Genomic DNA, 16,198 nt, shown 5'->3' with positions numbered 1-16,198 from the left:
ATTAAAAAAAAGAAAAGAAAAGGAGGGCTAAGAGACAGGGTAATATGAGGCTGTTCGAGAGAAGCAGTTGAAGTGCGAGGTAGAGCAGCAAACATAATGATATTTTTCTGTTTGGTATTCCTTCCTTTCTGATTCAGTGGTTCAGCTGGAGAGGGCACAATTTCCCCTCAAGAGCCACTGGTAGGCACATGACCCTGATCTACTCAACTAGGAGAGTCCATTCCTAGGTTATAATTGTTGGTTCACAGATGGGCACATGATCTAAATTGAGCCAATTAGTTTTAACTCTAGAATTTTTTTCTGCTAGACCTATTAGGAAAGATACCTTCTTCCTCGGGGACCCTAACATCGTCAGTGCTCATCTTTCCTGTCACATTGTTTGCTAGCTAGACCCCAGCATTGTCCTAAAGTTCCCTCCTGACATTCACATGCTTGTATAGTCTCCTTCGTGTTGTATTAGGGTTGGTCTTTATGATACATGAGTATACAGCAGAAGTGGTGGTATTTTATATGTGAAACTGGAAGCTACAGATTCCAAAATGGAATCAACAACACTTGGTAATTGATTGGATTTTTAGACGTAGGAAAATGCAAAGTTTTCAACTTTGACAAAATGGTTATATCATTAGCAGATGTAACAATGTCTGGAAGGAGGATTTGTTATATTGTGCTAGATGAATAGGAGGTAAGAAATTTATCATCAGGTTGAGGCTCTAGGTAGCAGTTTTAGGAACAATGGCTGGTATTTAGAAAAACGAGGTAGACTCACAAAATAGTGAGTTCTCTGTCACTGTTCGATTCCTTATTGCGGATGTTGGAGACGACTTATTATAATAATACAGCATCTAAAATCACTTCTGAGTGAGTGATTTGATTGCTACTAGTTGTTACACACACACACACTCACACTCACACTAAAGGTAAAGGTAAATGGAGGCAATAGCCATAATCTCTCCAATCATAGAGCTCTTAGCAGTTTTCTCCTTGTTTCTCACTGTTGCTTCAGGTGAATTATAATCTCTGTTGGAGCACCTACCCCAGTTTACTAGACAGGCTGGAACCAGGATCAGGGGACTCCTGGTCACATCCATCCCTTAACTTTGCAAACTACTTTAGCTCCATTCCTACTTGATTCCATGCTGTATAAAATTGGCATTCTCACAAAATACTCAGAAAAACAGGGGAAACCAACAGGCACTCCAGCAAACGGACAAACTGTGTTGTTTATATGTGTTTTTACCACTATGAGTTTATGACCTGTAAACATTTTTCTGATAGTGCCCAATACACTTCAATTCCCTTCTCCTTGAAGCTTCTTTTCCCTTAAAAAAATGTTATCCTCTGGGCCATTTTTCTAAAAACATTTCTCCTTTTCTCTAACATGATCCTGAAGCAAACACAATACATGGCTTGGGGAAAATAAAACAGAAATGTAAAACAAGGAAGTTAGACTAGATAATTGCTAAGATTCCTCTTAGCTCATAAATTTAAATAGCAAGTCCTAAGGATTTTGTATGTAGCATCACTGAACCCCTTTAGTAATAGTTTCAAGTACTTGTAGTGATACAATTATGCAAGCTATATTTTTAAATGCTTTTTCATCAAATTGTTGTAAAATTCTGTGAACACTTAAAAGGCATTTATGGGCTTGAAAGGGCTAACATGGTTCTTTATTAAGTGTCTTATTCATGGGAAGCCAAATCTTGATATTCAATAGCGTTTGTGCAACACAGAAAACAAGGAAGTGCAACAATGCAAAGAAAGCAGGTCCATCAGAGTCTTGCCTCATTCTCTTGTCTCCCTTAATCCATGCCTTGGATTCACTGAATGCTTTTTTCTTTCAATTCTGGAAAAATCTCTTCCACTTGCAAGATTTGGTAGATGCCTGCCTTAGAGATTTATTATGTACTTTCCCTACATCCACTTGAATATTTTAATGAAAAATAGAGGCTATCTTTAAAAATATTTGTTTTGGCAAGTGTAAAAGGATTAGCAAAAGCAGTGATACTTTTAATGATTTGTAAAATCACACAAGAGACTTGTTCATCGTTGGTGATACACTTAGCATTTTAAGGTTTTCTTATGCCACCTAGGAACGTTCAAAACACCAGGCTGATGCAATAGTCACTCATCAGTTGTTTAAAGAAAGTAGGGAGTTTCCCAATCAGCCGTTTCTAACTACACGGTACCTGGCTAACAGGGCTATTTGACTTTTTAATTCTGTTTGTATAAATAAAATGCAAACCAAGAGAGTATTGTGACTCAGTTGACTTCATAATTTTCCTTTCCCTCTGCCTCTCCAGCCTCCCTCCTTTTTGTTGACAGTTTGTTTTACCATAAGCTATTATAACATAAAGATATTATCTTTCAGGATAAAGGCAGAATGCCAAATTTGGAGGCAGAATTTTGGCAGCATTCTGGATGTTCTTAAAGACGATGTGCATTCTTCTTTCTTTATCCCCTTAGAGGTGAGAAATAAATCTCACCAGCTCTTGTGGAACAAATTTAGCTGAGCCCTCAACAGACAAAATGTTCCTTTGTCTATAGTTACCTCAGGGAGAAGATTCCTAAGCGTTCATTGTATAAGACTGTTTTGGAAATATTTTGCTGTTTCTTTTGGTATGATTTGTGCAGTATACTTGTGTAATTTAATAATAAAATTCCAGTTTTCATGTTGCAAATCTGGTTGCCCTAGTTTAAAATTATATGTTGAATTATGAAAATCAAGCCTTTGGTTTCCAGGGAGAAAAGTGATTTCTATCTTGGAATTGTTTAACTATACAGGCCTGGTGTATTTCCCACTCATATTTTCCTTCCAGAAAGTTGTCTGGAAAGCCATTCCTTCCCTACTGGTGACATTGCACAAATGTAGTGAAAACTTGAAATGATTTTGGTTTTCACTGACTTCTTATGCATTAGTCACACTTTCTGTGTTAGTCTCTGAAAAGAACAAAATGATAGATGTTTTTCAAAGGACTATTATGAAGAAAGAAACGTGGTTTGGGTTGACTAACAGAGATAGGAAAAGTGGGTAGTGTGCTGGTCTATATTAAAACAATTGCCCTCAAAGAAAATTCAGAAAAACTAAATTTGCCTTATTTAGGTAAAGACAATATTTCATTTTATAATCACTGTAATATAGATTTAGGAAACTCCAGTAAGTATTGAAAAGTTAGACATTAATAGGTTATTTTGCATTTGAATTTCAGGTTTTTAAAACAATATTTAATAAATTTCACATTATATTTGCTTTTTAGAAGATTTAAATTTTTTAAAAACTTTTTTATTTATTAAAAAAATTTTTTTAGTGTTTATTTTTGAGAGAGAGAGAGAGAGAGAGAGAGAGAGAGAGAGAGAGTGGCAGGGTGAGAGTGAGGGAAAGGCAAAGAGAGAGGGAGACACAGAATCTGAAGCAGGGTCCAGGCTCTGAGCTGTCAGCACAGAATGACCCAAACCGAACTTGCACATTTACCTAACTGAGCCACCCAGGAGTCCACCCAAAATATTTTCTTTAAAGGAAGACATGGTACCGTTTGTTTATTATTTTTTTTTAATTTTTTAATTTTATTTAAATCCAAGTTAGTTAACATATAGTGTAATAATGGTTTCAGGAGTTGAATTTAGTGACTCATCACTTATGTATAATATCCAGTGTTCATCCCAACAAGTGCCCTCCTCAATGCCCTTCACCCATTTAGCCTATCCCCCCACCCAACACCCCACCAGCAGCTCTCCGTTTGTTCTCTGTGTTTAAGATTCTCTTATGGTTTGCCTCTCTCTCAAAACGCAGTGCCTTTTAATTTAAAAGCATACCTCACTATTTTGACGAGTCCACGGGATTTTGCTGATTATTCTAGGGTTGCTCTGAGGAGGAACGATTGCTAGAGTTACTGTTTAAATTTTACCTATGAGGCCCAGGGATCTGAAAACCAAGATGAATCAGGAAATCATGGTGGTGATTAATGGGGGTGTGAAACTGCTTCTAGCCTTCTGTCCCAACAGAAAGAAGAATTTTGCCACAAAGTATTTATTAGTAGTCATTGAATAATTCCTGGCCCTGGGTTTTCAGGTAGCCCTTTTCCCGGCACTATTATGCCCCTCACCCATCTGAAGCAAATTCAGATTTCCTGCCTCTGAGTGGTAAGCTTTGGTGAGGATTTCTGCAAAATACAGGGAAATGTGCTTGTTTTAAGTCTCTGGACTCTTTGCTGACACTTGCAATGACACAAATGCCCATCCTTCATCACAGAGGAGACCAAACACAAGCACGTAGAAGGATCAGTGCTAAGCTCTCAGCATGGCACAGTGGCTACAAAGTCAGGGGCCCTGGGTCTCAGGCCTCTTTCTGACACCTGCAACTGTGTGATTCCGGAAGAGTCTCCTCTTTTTGGCCTCTGTGTCATTTGTAAAACGGGACTTCATGGAGGATTTACGATACAAAATTATGCTACTTATTAGAATTTACAGAAATTATTTTGGATTACAGATATGTAGACATTAGGAGGTGATTTTATAAACTCTGCTTCTTATGTGAGATGGATGTTAGACTGATCTTATATGAAAAGTTGGGCAACAGTGCATTGATATTTTAGCACCGGTTCATTTACAGCAGAGACCAGAATTATGATGGCCTCATTCCTGTCAGAACATGAAGCTTTAAGAGGAAAGTAATAATTTTAGAATCCTTAGCTCATTATTAATGACACCCCTTCGAGTTATACCATCTACTACCCAGCTTTTTTCTAAAGCCAAATTTTAGCACTGCATAACCACCTACTCTCTGCTCAATTGCTTGAACCTTAGATACTTTTTTCTCTAAAGTAAATAATCTGTTTTTTCCCTATAGAAGTTTTTGGTTTTTCTCCCCCTTATCCTTGGTGGCCTGAGAGGTGGCAGGAATCCACACCTATACAGTCTCTAGCTTCAGAAAATTTCTTTTATTATTTATTTTCTCTTTTTATTTTTTTCATTCCATCCTGCTAAAGCTTACATGAGAGGTATTTGAAATCACCCAGATGCTTTTCCATGTCTCTTAAATTTTCTTTAACATTTTCCATTTCATGAATTTTTTCTTTTGCACTGCCTTCTGGAAACCTGTAAATTAATCTTCAACTATATCTATTCTGGAATTCCATTCTTCCATTAATATTTAATTTTTTTTCCTTTTTGAATCCCGAGTATAAAGAGTTGGCTTAATTGTAACACCTCAGTTCACAGCACAATGTTGTTATCATTTGTCTGTGTAAGAGTCTTATTTCATTCTCTTGTTTTTCAAACCTTCCTCCCTGATTTGCATTCCCATTCTTCCTACCATTGTTTTTATTTAAGATGTTTGATGTATGTTCTTAAATGTGCATGTAATTCTGCATGCCAAAATATGTTGTGTTGTCTTCTCTGCATGCTTTTTTCCTGAACTGATAGACAGTATTGTGCTATGCAGCATGGCTTTAAAAAAATTTTGCAGTGAAGATCTAATTCCAAAGAACTCCAATTGCTTCTTTTTCTTTTCTTTCTTTTTGCTTTAGAGAGAGAGAGAGAGAGAGAGAGAGAGAGAAAGCACAAAGCAGGTGAGTGGGGAAGAGAGGGAGAAGGGCAGAGGGAGAGAGAGAGAGAATCTTAAGCCGGCTCCATGCTCAGCACGGAGCCTAATGTGGGGCTTGATCCTATGACTGTGGGATCATGACCTGAGCCAAAATCAAAAGTCAACCAATTGAGCTCAACCAACTGAACCACCCAGGCACCCAATTGTTTCTGTTTTTTATAGCAATCCTGTTTTTGCTAATGAATGTAGTATCTTCTAAGATCTCTCCAAATAAATTACTTATACTTATTTACATAAGTCTTATTCTGTTGCCTCCATTATTTTCTGTAGGGTTTAGTTGTTCTGTTATTTGAATAAGATGATCCTTTCTTTCTTTCTTGTTTTTAATGTTTATTTATTTTTGAGAGAGAGAGAGAGAGAGACAGAAGAGTGCGAGCTGGTCAGGGGCAGAGAGAGAGGGAGACAGAATTCTAAGCAGGCTTTAGGCTCTGAGCAGGCAGCACAGAGCCTGGCGTGAGGTTCGAACTCACAAGCCATGAAATCATGCCCTGAGCCGACAATGGATGACTAACTAAGCCACCCAGGCACCTTTCTAATGGTGTTAATTTTCCTCAAATATTAGGTGATGCTTGACTGTTCTTATTGTTGGTGTGGATCTATTTCCTTGGCCACATGAGAATCTCTGTTTACTTGTCTATGAAGGCAGGTTCCACTTTTGGTGATAAAGGGGAACACAGTGGAATATGTGGTCCAGAGGGCTGGTGTACTAGTTTTCTAAGCCTGCCCTAACAAAATACCCCAAATTGAGTGGCTTTAAAAAAGTAGAAATTTATCCTCCCACAGCTTTGGAGACTAAACATCTAAAATCAAGGTGTTGGCAAGGCCATGCAACCTCCAGAGCCCCTAGGAGGGCATCCTTCTTTACCTCTTCCATCTTCTGGTAGCAGCATCAGGAGTGTTTTGGCTTATAGCAAAGTAACCCCACCTCTGCCTCTGTCTTCACTGTGATGGTCTGTGTGTCTCTTTGTCTTCATGTGGCCTTCTCATTTCTGTGTCTCTCTCCTTTTCTTAAAAGGACACTAATCATATTGGATTAAGGGCCCATTATACTCCAGTATAACTTCATCTTCACTAATTATATCTGCCATCATCTATCTCCAAATAAGGTCACATTCCGAGCTACCAGGGTTTAGGACTTTAACATATCTTTTTGAGGCACACAATTTTACCTACAACAGCGGGTAAGTAGCTTGTCCACTTAGTAAAAGTGGGCTTCCCATCCCTTTCCTTGTGACATAGTCCTGCTTCTGCAGTACCAGAAACTACTCTGGGAGTCTCTAATTCCGGAACTCAGTTTGGAGACCTGTGCATGCCAGTTTATCATGGTGCAAATGTTTGAGTCAGGATGACCTTCTATTTCTGTCCTCTGCTGCCATTGTGGAAGTCTTGCTGGACTCTGCTTCTCAGGCCCCAGCACTGAAGCCAGGAGCCTTTCCCAAAGTTTTTTAGCTTTGTTTATAAATGAGGTTTATGGCCAGCTGTTCAGATCTTTGGAAGAAAGGGTCACTGGCCAGATTCTCTGATTGGTCCTTTAATGACTCATCCAATGATTTCTCCAGGACTGCTTTGGTTTGGTTAGCTTAGAGCATAAAACTCATTCAGGGTTTTCTTAAGAACTTTTGCTTCCTTTTGCAATAGCTTGTATTTGAATCTTGTGTTGCAGCTTCTCCCACTTGTTTCTCTGTTAATCTGATCTCATCTGTTTCCCCTTACCTCCCCAAAATGTTTTTTTTTTTTTGTATTAGAAATTTCTAAAGTTTTCTGGTCCACTGAGACCACCCTTTCTTGTTTTCTGTTATGTATCCTTCTTTAACCACAGGTTTTCTTTAATTTCAGTGGCATTTAGTGGGGAAGGAGATAGATGTATGAGTTTATGCTACCATCATGACACAGCGTAAGGTGCTGATCTAAACTAGAAGTCATCGAAGGGCCAGATAGTAAATATTATAGGCGTTTGGAGCTATGAGGGCTCTGTTGCAATTTTTGACAATGCTGTTTTAGTGCAAAAATATATAGACAAGATGTAAATGTATGCAAGTGACTGTGTTTCAATAAAACTTTACTTAGAAAAACAGGCAGTGGGCCAGGTTTGGCCTATCCCTGAAATCAGTGGTTCTCAAAGTTATCTTGCAACAGAATCTATGGAAAGACTTGATAAAATACAGACTGCCTCCTCACCTCCAGTTTTTGACTCAGTGGGTCAGGGGTTAGAGGGGGTGTCCCAGAATTTGCAATTTTAATAAGCTCTCAAGTGATGTGATACTATTGGTCTATGGACCATACTTTGAGAACCACTCATCTAAATAATTTTTATTTCCTAAACACCACCATCTCAACCATTTTTTGACAATACAACTGTGTTCCTTATTCAACCATTCATTTGTTGGTTCATTCAAGTATTTATTCATTTATTTTTAAGTGTTTATTTCTTTTTGAGAGAGAGAGAGAGAAAGAGAGAGAGAGAGCACAAATGGGGGAGGTGCAGAGACAGAGGGAGACACAGAATCCGAAGCAGGCTCCAGGCTCTCAGCTGTCAGCACAGAGTCTGATGGGAGGTTTGAACTCACAAACCACGAGATCATGACCTGAGCCAAAGTCGGATGCTTAACCAACAGAGCCACCCAAGTGCCCCTCAACTAGTATTTATTGAGCTTTTAATATGTGCCAGGCTCTGTTCTAGGTCACGAGAACCTTGTCATGAACTAGACACAGTGTCTGTTCCCATGAGTGGGGGAACCAGATGACCAGACAAACACAAGTTATATCTAAACAAGATACAATATTGGATAGTAATAAGAACTACACAAATGAAACCAAGGAAAAGGAGACAGTGATACAGAAGAGAACGATGTTAGACAGGACAGTCAGGGAAGGTCATTATGAAGAGATGACATCTTAACATAGATGTAATGATGTAAAAGAGTTAATCATGGGAAAGGTAGAGATTTCCAGGAAGAGGGAATAGCAAGTATGACTACAGTGGCTTGGACTGATATGGGTTTTAGTAATGAGACACAGCTGGATACAAATTATATTGTGATGGTCGAGCCAGCAGAATTTGCTGATAAATTGGATGTGGAATGTGAGGGAAGAGCAGTATTAAAGAAACTCCTGAGTGTCCATCTTGGATAACTGGGTGGAGATGGGAAGGAGCTTAAGATTTTATTTTTAGCACTTTATGCTTGAGATGCATTTTAGACATTCAAATAAAGTTGTCAAGAAGGTAGTTAGATGTAATATGCTGGAGATCAGGTGAAAGGTCAAGGCTAGAAATAAAATAGAAATTTGGGACACATCAATATGCTTCCAGTGTTTTATATTTAAAGGCACAAGTCTAAAGGAGATCACCCACATTGTGGGTGTAGATAGAGAAGGGGGCCAAGGAGTTGACCTTGCTAACTGAGATGATGGGAAGACGAGGAACCAGCAAAAGACACAGAGAAAGCATGGAGGAGAGAGTATGATTTCTCAGACGCCAAGTAATGAAAATGTTTCCAGAAAGAGAGAGTCTCCAATTTGTCAAATGGTACTTGGTGAGCAAATGAGATGAGGGCTGACACTTGATCACTTGGTGATCTTGACAAAAGAGCATACAGTGGAACAGTGAGAGAGAAAGCTGTTCAGAATAGAAGCCAGAAAATGGAAGAAGAGGACCGATGACAATAAACAGTCAATTCTCTCCAGTGACTTCTGCTTCTGGTAATGCTTGCTGAGTTATATGTACCAATACTGAGAACCACTAGAAAAACAAGCCTAATTATAAAAACTATTTGCCTGAAGGTATTGGATAGCTAACAAAAGGGTGAAGGATAATAAGTTTTGGAAGAAGAAAGAGACCCGGAGAGACAAACCCAGCACCAAAGTCTATTTTTTAATTAGATGAGGTAGCTGAGACGTTGAGAAACTCAACAGGATTTTTAACAGCCTCAAGAGACTGTTAGGACAAAATATGTAATCCAGAGTATGCCAGGGGAGAGAGCTAGGTAGTCACCTTCTACCAGGTTTTGCATTTGAATCCCAAGGAACTGACTCTAAGTAATAAATATAAATCAAAAGTAGTTCAAGTCTGGCAGCGACTGTAGCCCAGCTTCGAATAATCTCAATTCTTAAAATGAAATTAAGGAAATCTTACATTGCTAGTGCTCTTAACTACCTGCCAGAAGAAAACATAACTTTGTTATGGAGTAAGACAACGTAATTTAAAGCCTCAAATTATTTTTACAATGTTGTAATATACAGTGTCTGGCAATCAGTAAAATAACATGTCGTATGAGGAGATAAAATGACAGGAGTGAAAACCAAGGGTGGGGGAAACTCCTAATAGTAGAAATAGACTCATAGGAGCATCATGAACTTATCTTTAGGATTCTTAATTCATTCAAGGAGATTAAGGACAGATTAGGGAATTTGACAGGAAATTGTAAACCATGAAAACAAACAAACTGAAATTCTAAAACTGAATTTACGTGGTTATGGAAATTAAAAACGCAATGGATGGGGGGCACCCGGCTGGCTCAGTCAGAAGAGCATGTGACTCTCAATGTCGGGATCATAAGTTTGAGCCCCACACTGAGTGTAGAGATTACTTAAAATAAATAAATAAACCTAAAAAACCCCTCAGTGAATGGATTTAATAACTGATTAGACAGATTAGTGAATTATGAGATTGGCAAAAGTGATTGCCAGAATAAAGTATAGAGATGAAAGGTATGGAAAATACAAAAAGAATGTCATAAAATAGGAGCTATAGTGAGAATATTGGCGTGAATAATTAGGGACCTGGAAGAAGCAGAGGAGAGAGAAAATGGGACATAAGCAGTATTTGAAAAGACAATGAGAGTTTTCCAAGTCTGTTGATGAATATCAAACCACAGATGCAAGAAGCACTAAAAACCTCAACTAGGATAAGTAGAATGAAAACCACACTTAGCCCAATTATAGTAAAATTACCTAAAACTAAGACAAAAAGAAAAAAAAATCATAAAATAGCTGTAGGAAACGCATGAAGCAACAGAATGAGATTTCTCTTCTTTCATGACAACAGTGGAACTTTCTACAAAGTTCTAAAAAAAATAACTCCCAGACTAGATTTCTTTCTTTCTTTCTTTCTTTCTTTCTTGCTTTCTTGCTTTCTTTCTTTCCTTTTAGTATTTTATTTATTTATTTATTTATTTATTTATTTTGAGAAAGAGAGAGAGAGAGAGGGAGTGGCAGGGAGAGAGGGAGAGAGAGAACATCCCAAGCAGGGATTCTGGCAGCATGGAGCCCAGTGTGAGGACTGATCTCACCAATCATGAGATCATGACCTGAGCCCAAATCAAGAGTTGGACACTTAACTGACTGAGCCACCCAGGCACCCCTAAATGCTATCATTAAAAGCAAAGGTTACCAGATTGGATAAAAAATAATAACTGTGTGTTGCTCTCAAGAGACACACCTAAAAATATGGGAAAACAGAAAAGGTAGAAATAATAGGATGAGAAAATATATGACATACAAATATTAATCAAAAGAAAGCTGAATAGATTATTAATATCAAAGTAGGCAAGTCTTTGGAGGAATTTTAAGTTTTCTGAGGAATGGGTCAAGAACTAGAGGGGGTTCAAACTATTTTATTTATTTATTTTGTAATGCTCGCATACTGACGGGAAGACTACAGCAGAGATGTGGAGACTGATGACACAGGAAAGATGTGTATAAGCTGTTCGAGTAGAAAAAGGGATGAGATTGGTGCTGAAACAGAAGAGTTGGCCTTAGAGACAGGGACAATGTTTTACCAAGCAGGTGCCAGGTACCAGGTGCAGGTACATTGGTAGACAGATCTTTTTAGAAGATGAGACAGTTCTCTTTTGAGTACATCTATTTCCTAACAAAACAAAACAAAACAAACAAACAAACAAACAAAAGTACCAGTTAAGTGTAGGAGGAGAGGTTATTAGGTTATTATTGTCGGAGCAGAGAGAGAGCATGATACAGTTTTAACAAGAGGAAAAACAAACTGACTATGGAAATACACAAAGGCTGTAGGCTGAGGGTTGAGAGTTCATGTATCATTTGTTATCATCAATTTAAAGCAAAGCTTGTCAGTGTGGTAGTTGTATGTGTTTTCCAGACAAGCCCATCTGGAGTGAGGATGAAGAGTAGGTGAAGAGTTTAATCTGTGCTCAGGTAAAGTGAGGTAAGACGTCTGCATAGTTTCTTTTTATAAACCTACATCTTCCAGACCAAAGGAGGCCTTCGCCCCTCCCTCTGTCCTCTTACAGGTATTGGCAGTGTTGAGAAGTTTTAGTGTTGGTTCTGCTGAAAAGCACCTCTCGGCAAACCCCATCTGATCCACAGCTGCTTGTTCTCTGAAATTAGAAGGAGGACTACTTAGCGCTTTTGGTTCTCAGCTGTGGGCCTAGTTGCCAAACTTGAGAAAAGGGGAAGAACCCATTTTGAACTTCACATCATGGTTACATCTGTCTGCAGAGATGGAACAAGCAGATGCACTTAGATCCTGTCTTGTGGGATCCAGCCCTAGGGCCTGGAAGGATAAATCATTCCCTTTACCTGTGGGTCCTATCAGCGTTTCCCTTTTATTTATTTTTTTAAGTTTATTTTTTGTGGGGGAGATAGGGCAGAGAGAGAGACAGAGAGAGAGAGAGAGAGAGAGAGAGAGAGAGAGAGAGAGAATCCCAAGCAGGCTCTGCATTGTCAGTGCAGAGCCTGATGCAGGGCTCAAACTCATGAACCTCAAGATCATGAGTTGAGCTGAAGTCAGAGGCTTCACTGACTGAGCCACCCAGGTGCCCCTCAGTGCCCCGTTTATGTTATCAAGATTTCCCTCCCTTACCTGAGAGACTTTGAGTAGGTTTCTGTGTTTGCGAATAAGTCATCTTTGACAAAAAGGTTAGTTTCCTCTTCTGTGTAAAAAGAAGTGGTTTTCAAACTGTGGGCCTGCAGCCCGAGTTGTCACAGGGGCTTGGGAACAGGATGCAAGAAGTAACAAGGCACTTCTGGTTCTACAAGCCCACTCCAACACTGACCTCTCTTACACGCTGGGCTTTTGTTAGGGATTTTGCTTAAAAAGGTTGTATTAACAAAATGAAATAGAACCTACTCTTCCAACTCTTACACTATATAATTCCACGGTGTAAGTCCATTTATATTTATCTTTTGTGGTAATAGCTTCAAGTTACAAGACAGGGGAGGTCTGAAATCATTTCCCAGGTCATGGGCCAAGGCATCAGTAATCCCTGAGCTTAGCTTCCTGTTTCTCTGACTCTCAGATCTTGTCCAACCAGCCACTCCCTGATCTGGCTGATGTGCAGGGGAGTATGGGTTCTGGAAGATCAGCAGCTTCCTCACATTACAATACCGGCACTTGTGTTTTCTTTTCCTTTTTCTCTCTCTTTAGTATTGTCCAGAAATACAAACATTTTGCTGAGGGAGCCTCATTTCAGTGAGGTCATGCCTCCGGGCAAGGGATTAGCAGCTCAGGTGATCTCATTGGTCTCTTCCAGGTCAATAACTTTACAGCTGCATGAACTGGCAACTTGTTCTTGGCACAGTTAAAGTGGGCATCCATTAATAGTTCTGGGAATGTCACATACTCACTAACAATAAACGTGAGGACCCCCTGACCAGCTGAAGAAGTAGAATTAGCTGAGAAGGGACTGAACTTTAGCCTCGGGTCATGTGTAATGGTCACAAATCAGTGATTCATTAATTTACTCAAGCACAGGATTATTTTCCACAAATGGATCAAATAATTTATTACCTCTTCAAAGGGCATCTTGAAAACACCTGGAAAAATTGGCATGAAGAAAGAGGACTTCTAATTAACCGAGTAAAATTTAACATTAAGTCCAAACTGGAAAATTTCTAACACTTGTGCTTTGAAGACCAGTTTTAGAAAAAGGAGCTACTAAAACGTGTTCATTTTCTTGGAAGACAATTCCAGAGTTAATGTTACCAATGAAAACCACATATTTTTGTTACTAATTTATATGTTTAATTTTACAGATCCTGTGCTTAATAGGCCATAATTCTTTACAGGCTTCCTCAGACATGTGGTCTATGGTCTGAAAATCAGATCAGAATCATAAATTTCTTTCGTATTATCTTAAAACAGCATTAAATGAATTTATTATTAAAATAATAAAAATACATCATTTTAACAGTTTTTTTTTTTAATGAAAGACTGTAAAATTCCTAAAGAAAAAATGCTCACAGAAAATAAACCCTAGGTAGACTTCATTTTAAGTAGAAAGGAGAGCTGTGAGGAGAAAGACTTTGGGCTCCTGGCCTGCAGCTTTTCTAGGTACTGTTCTTTGTGCTTTGGCGAGACCCTGTATAACTATGCTCCACAACCATATTAATTGTATCAGAAGTTTCAAAAAAGAAAATCAGCTTATCAAAGGAACAGGGAAATACCTTCGTTTCCCCCCTCCCCCATTGTCCAAAACGGTATGCCTTTCATAGTTACATGTGTATATGCTGAAACTGAAACACCACACCGCATGCCTTGGCAACTGAGATGATTGTAAACAGCATACAACATACGGAACACACTCACAGTTTTTGTTTTGTTTAAAAAATCTTCTCTTGTAGAATTCCCTGTTCTGTTTCATGGCATCATCCATCCATCCATTCATTCATTTATATTTATTTTTAAAATTCTAGTATAACATACAGTGTTATGTTAGTTTCAGGTGTACAATATAGTGATTCAATTCTATACATTACTCAGGGCTCATCACGCTAAGTGTACACTTAATTCCCTTCACCTATTTCACCCAACTCCCCTTTGGCAACCACGTTTGTTCTCCATATTTAAGAGTCTGTTTTTATGTATGACTCTTTTTCTTTGTTCATTTGCTTTCTTAATTTCCACATGTGAGTGAAATTATATGGTATTTCTCTTTGACTTATTTCACTTAGCAGTATACCCTCCAGATTGCATCCACTGCAAATTGTTTTAAGTGGCAAGATTTCATTCTTTTTTATGGCTGAGTAATATGTCCTTGTATATATGTATGCCACATCTTTATTTATCATCTGTGGATGGACACTTGGGTTGCTTCTACACCTTGGCTATTGTAAATAATACCATGGCATCATTCTTTTTTTTTTTTTTTAAATGTTTTATTTATTTTTGAGACAGAGAGAGACAGAGCATGAACGGGGGAGGGTCAGAGAGAGGGAGACACAGAATCTGAAACAGGCTCCAGGCTCTGAGCTGTCAGCACAGAGCCCGACGCGGGGCTCGAACTCACGGACCGCGAGATCATGACCCGAGCTGAAGTCGGCTGCTTAACCGACTGAGCCACCCAGGCGCCCCGCATGGCATCATTCTTTAAGTCATCCATGCTAACCAAATCCTAGAATTCCCATTCTAAATACCTTCTCCTCCCTCGCTCCTCATATTCTATTGGTAATAAATTCCTGCAAATTCTGTCTTCCTATCATATGTCATTAACTCTCCTATCTATCCTCTCAGTAACAATCTTCATTTAAAAAAATTACTATCTTTGTAATATTGTGGATTGTTTCCTAAGCTGCAGCCGCCATGATGTCTTGTTGCTCAAGTTCTTCCTCTCAGTCCTGGAGATGCTGCCACTATGCCATCACGAAATGCAGATGAGAGGGCAAGCACTTGATTGCTGCATCCCAGGGCTGCTTGGTAAGGGTATGACATGTATCACATGCTTAGTTAAGTGGACCATTGTTATATCCCCCTGAAGGATCTGCTTTGCAATTCTAGAGCCCTAAATTCCTTCTTCTCTAATGGTGAATTATTTCTCAAGGGCACTACTTTCTGCTGTTTCCAATTGTGCCACTCTGAAGTCTTCTTCACTATCTGCAGACATAGATCTGTTTCTGTAAGTCTGAATCTCAATAGTGCATAGAACTCAAATTTATATTCCAGAAGCCTCCTTGGTCCCCATGTAATAATACAGAATAGTCCTTTGTAACAGAATCAAAATTTTTTTTAAAATGAACACTCAGTGAATGTACTATTTTTCCTAATTTGTATCTTTAGCATTAGTTCTATTGTTTTTAATCATAACAAATCGTTTACCTACATAAAAGATATGGTTGGTGGTTAGTTTTGCTAATTTTAAAAAACCTGTGAAGTACAGTCAATTGGGTTGCAGAGTCCTGACAGCAGATGTCTACGTTGCTCTCTGAGGAACAGGTTCAAGGTTTTACCAGTGTATTATGTTCAACTGAGTTCTACATAACTCATATAGAGAAGAGTGAATTTACTTTTTCTCCTGGAGAGCCTGAGCTTTATTTTGCCTGGACATATATCTGATATTATTCTGTTTCTTTACTTGTATAGACAGAATCTGTGTTTTTTTGTGTTTGTTGTTTCATGAATAACACCCAGTTACAGGAAAAGAAACTTCTTTTTGAATTTTTTTTTACTTTTGAGAGAAAGAGGAGAGAGAAAGCATGCACATGAGTGGGGTGGGAAAGGGGAGAGAGAGGGAGAGGGAGAGGGAGAGGGAGAGGGAGAGGGAGAGAGGGAGAGAGGGAGAGAGGGAGAGAGGGAGAGAGAGAGAGAGAGAGAGAGAGAGAGAGAATCTCAAGCAGGTTCCATGTTCA

This window comes from Panthera uncia, chromosome A2 (genome assembly GCF_023721935.1).
Source record: "Panthera uncia isolate 11264 chromosome A2, Puncia_PCG_1.0, whole genome shotgun sequence".
NCBI classification, from domain to species: domain Eukaryota; kingdom Metazoa; phylum Chordata; class Mammalia; order Carnivora; family Felidae; genus Panthera; species Panthera uncia.
Note: the sequence above shows the minus strand (reverse complement) of the source record.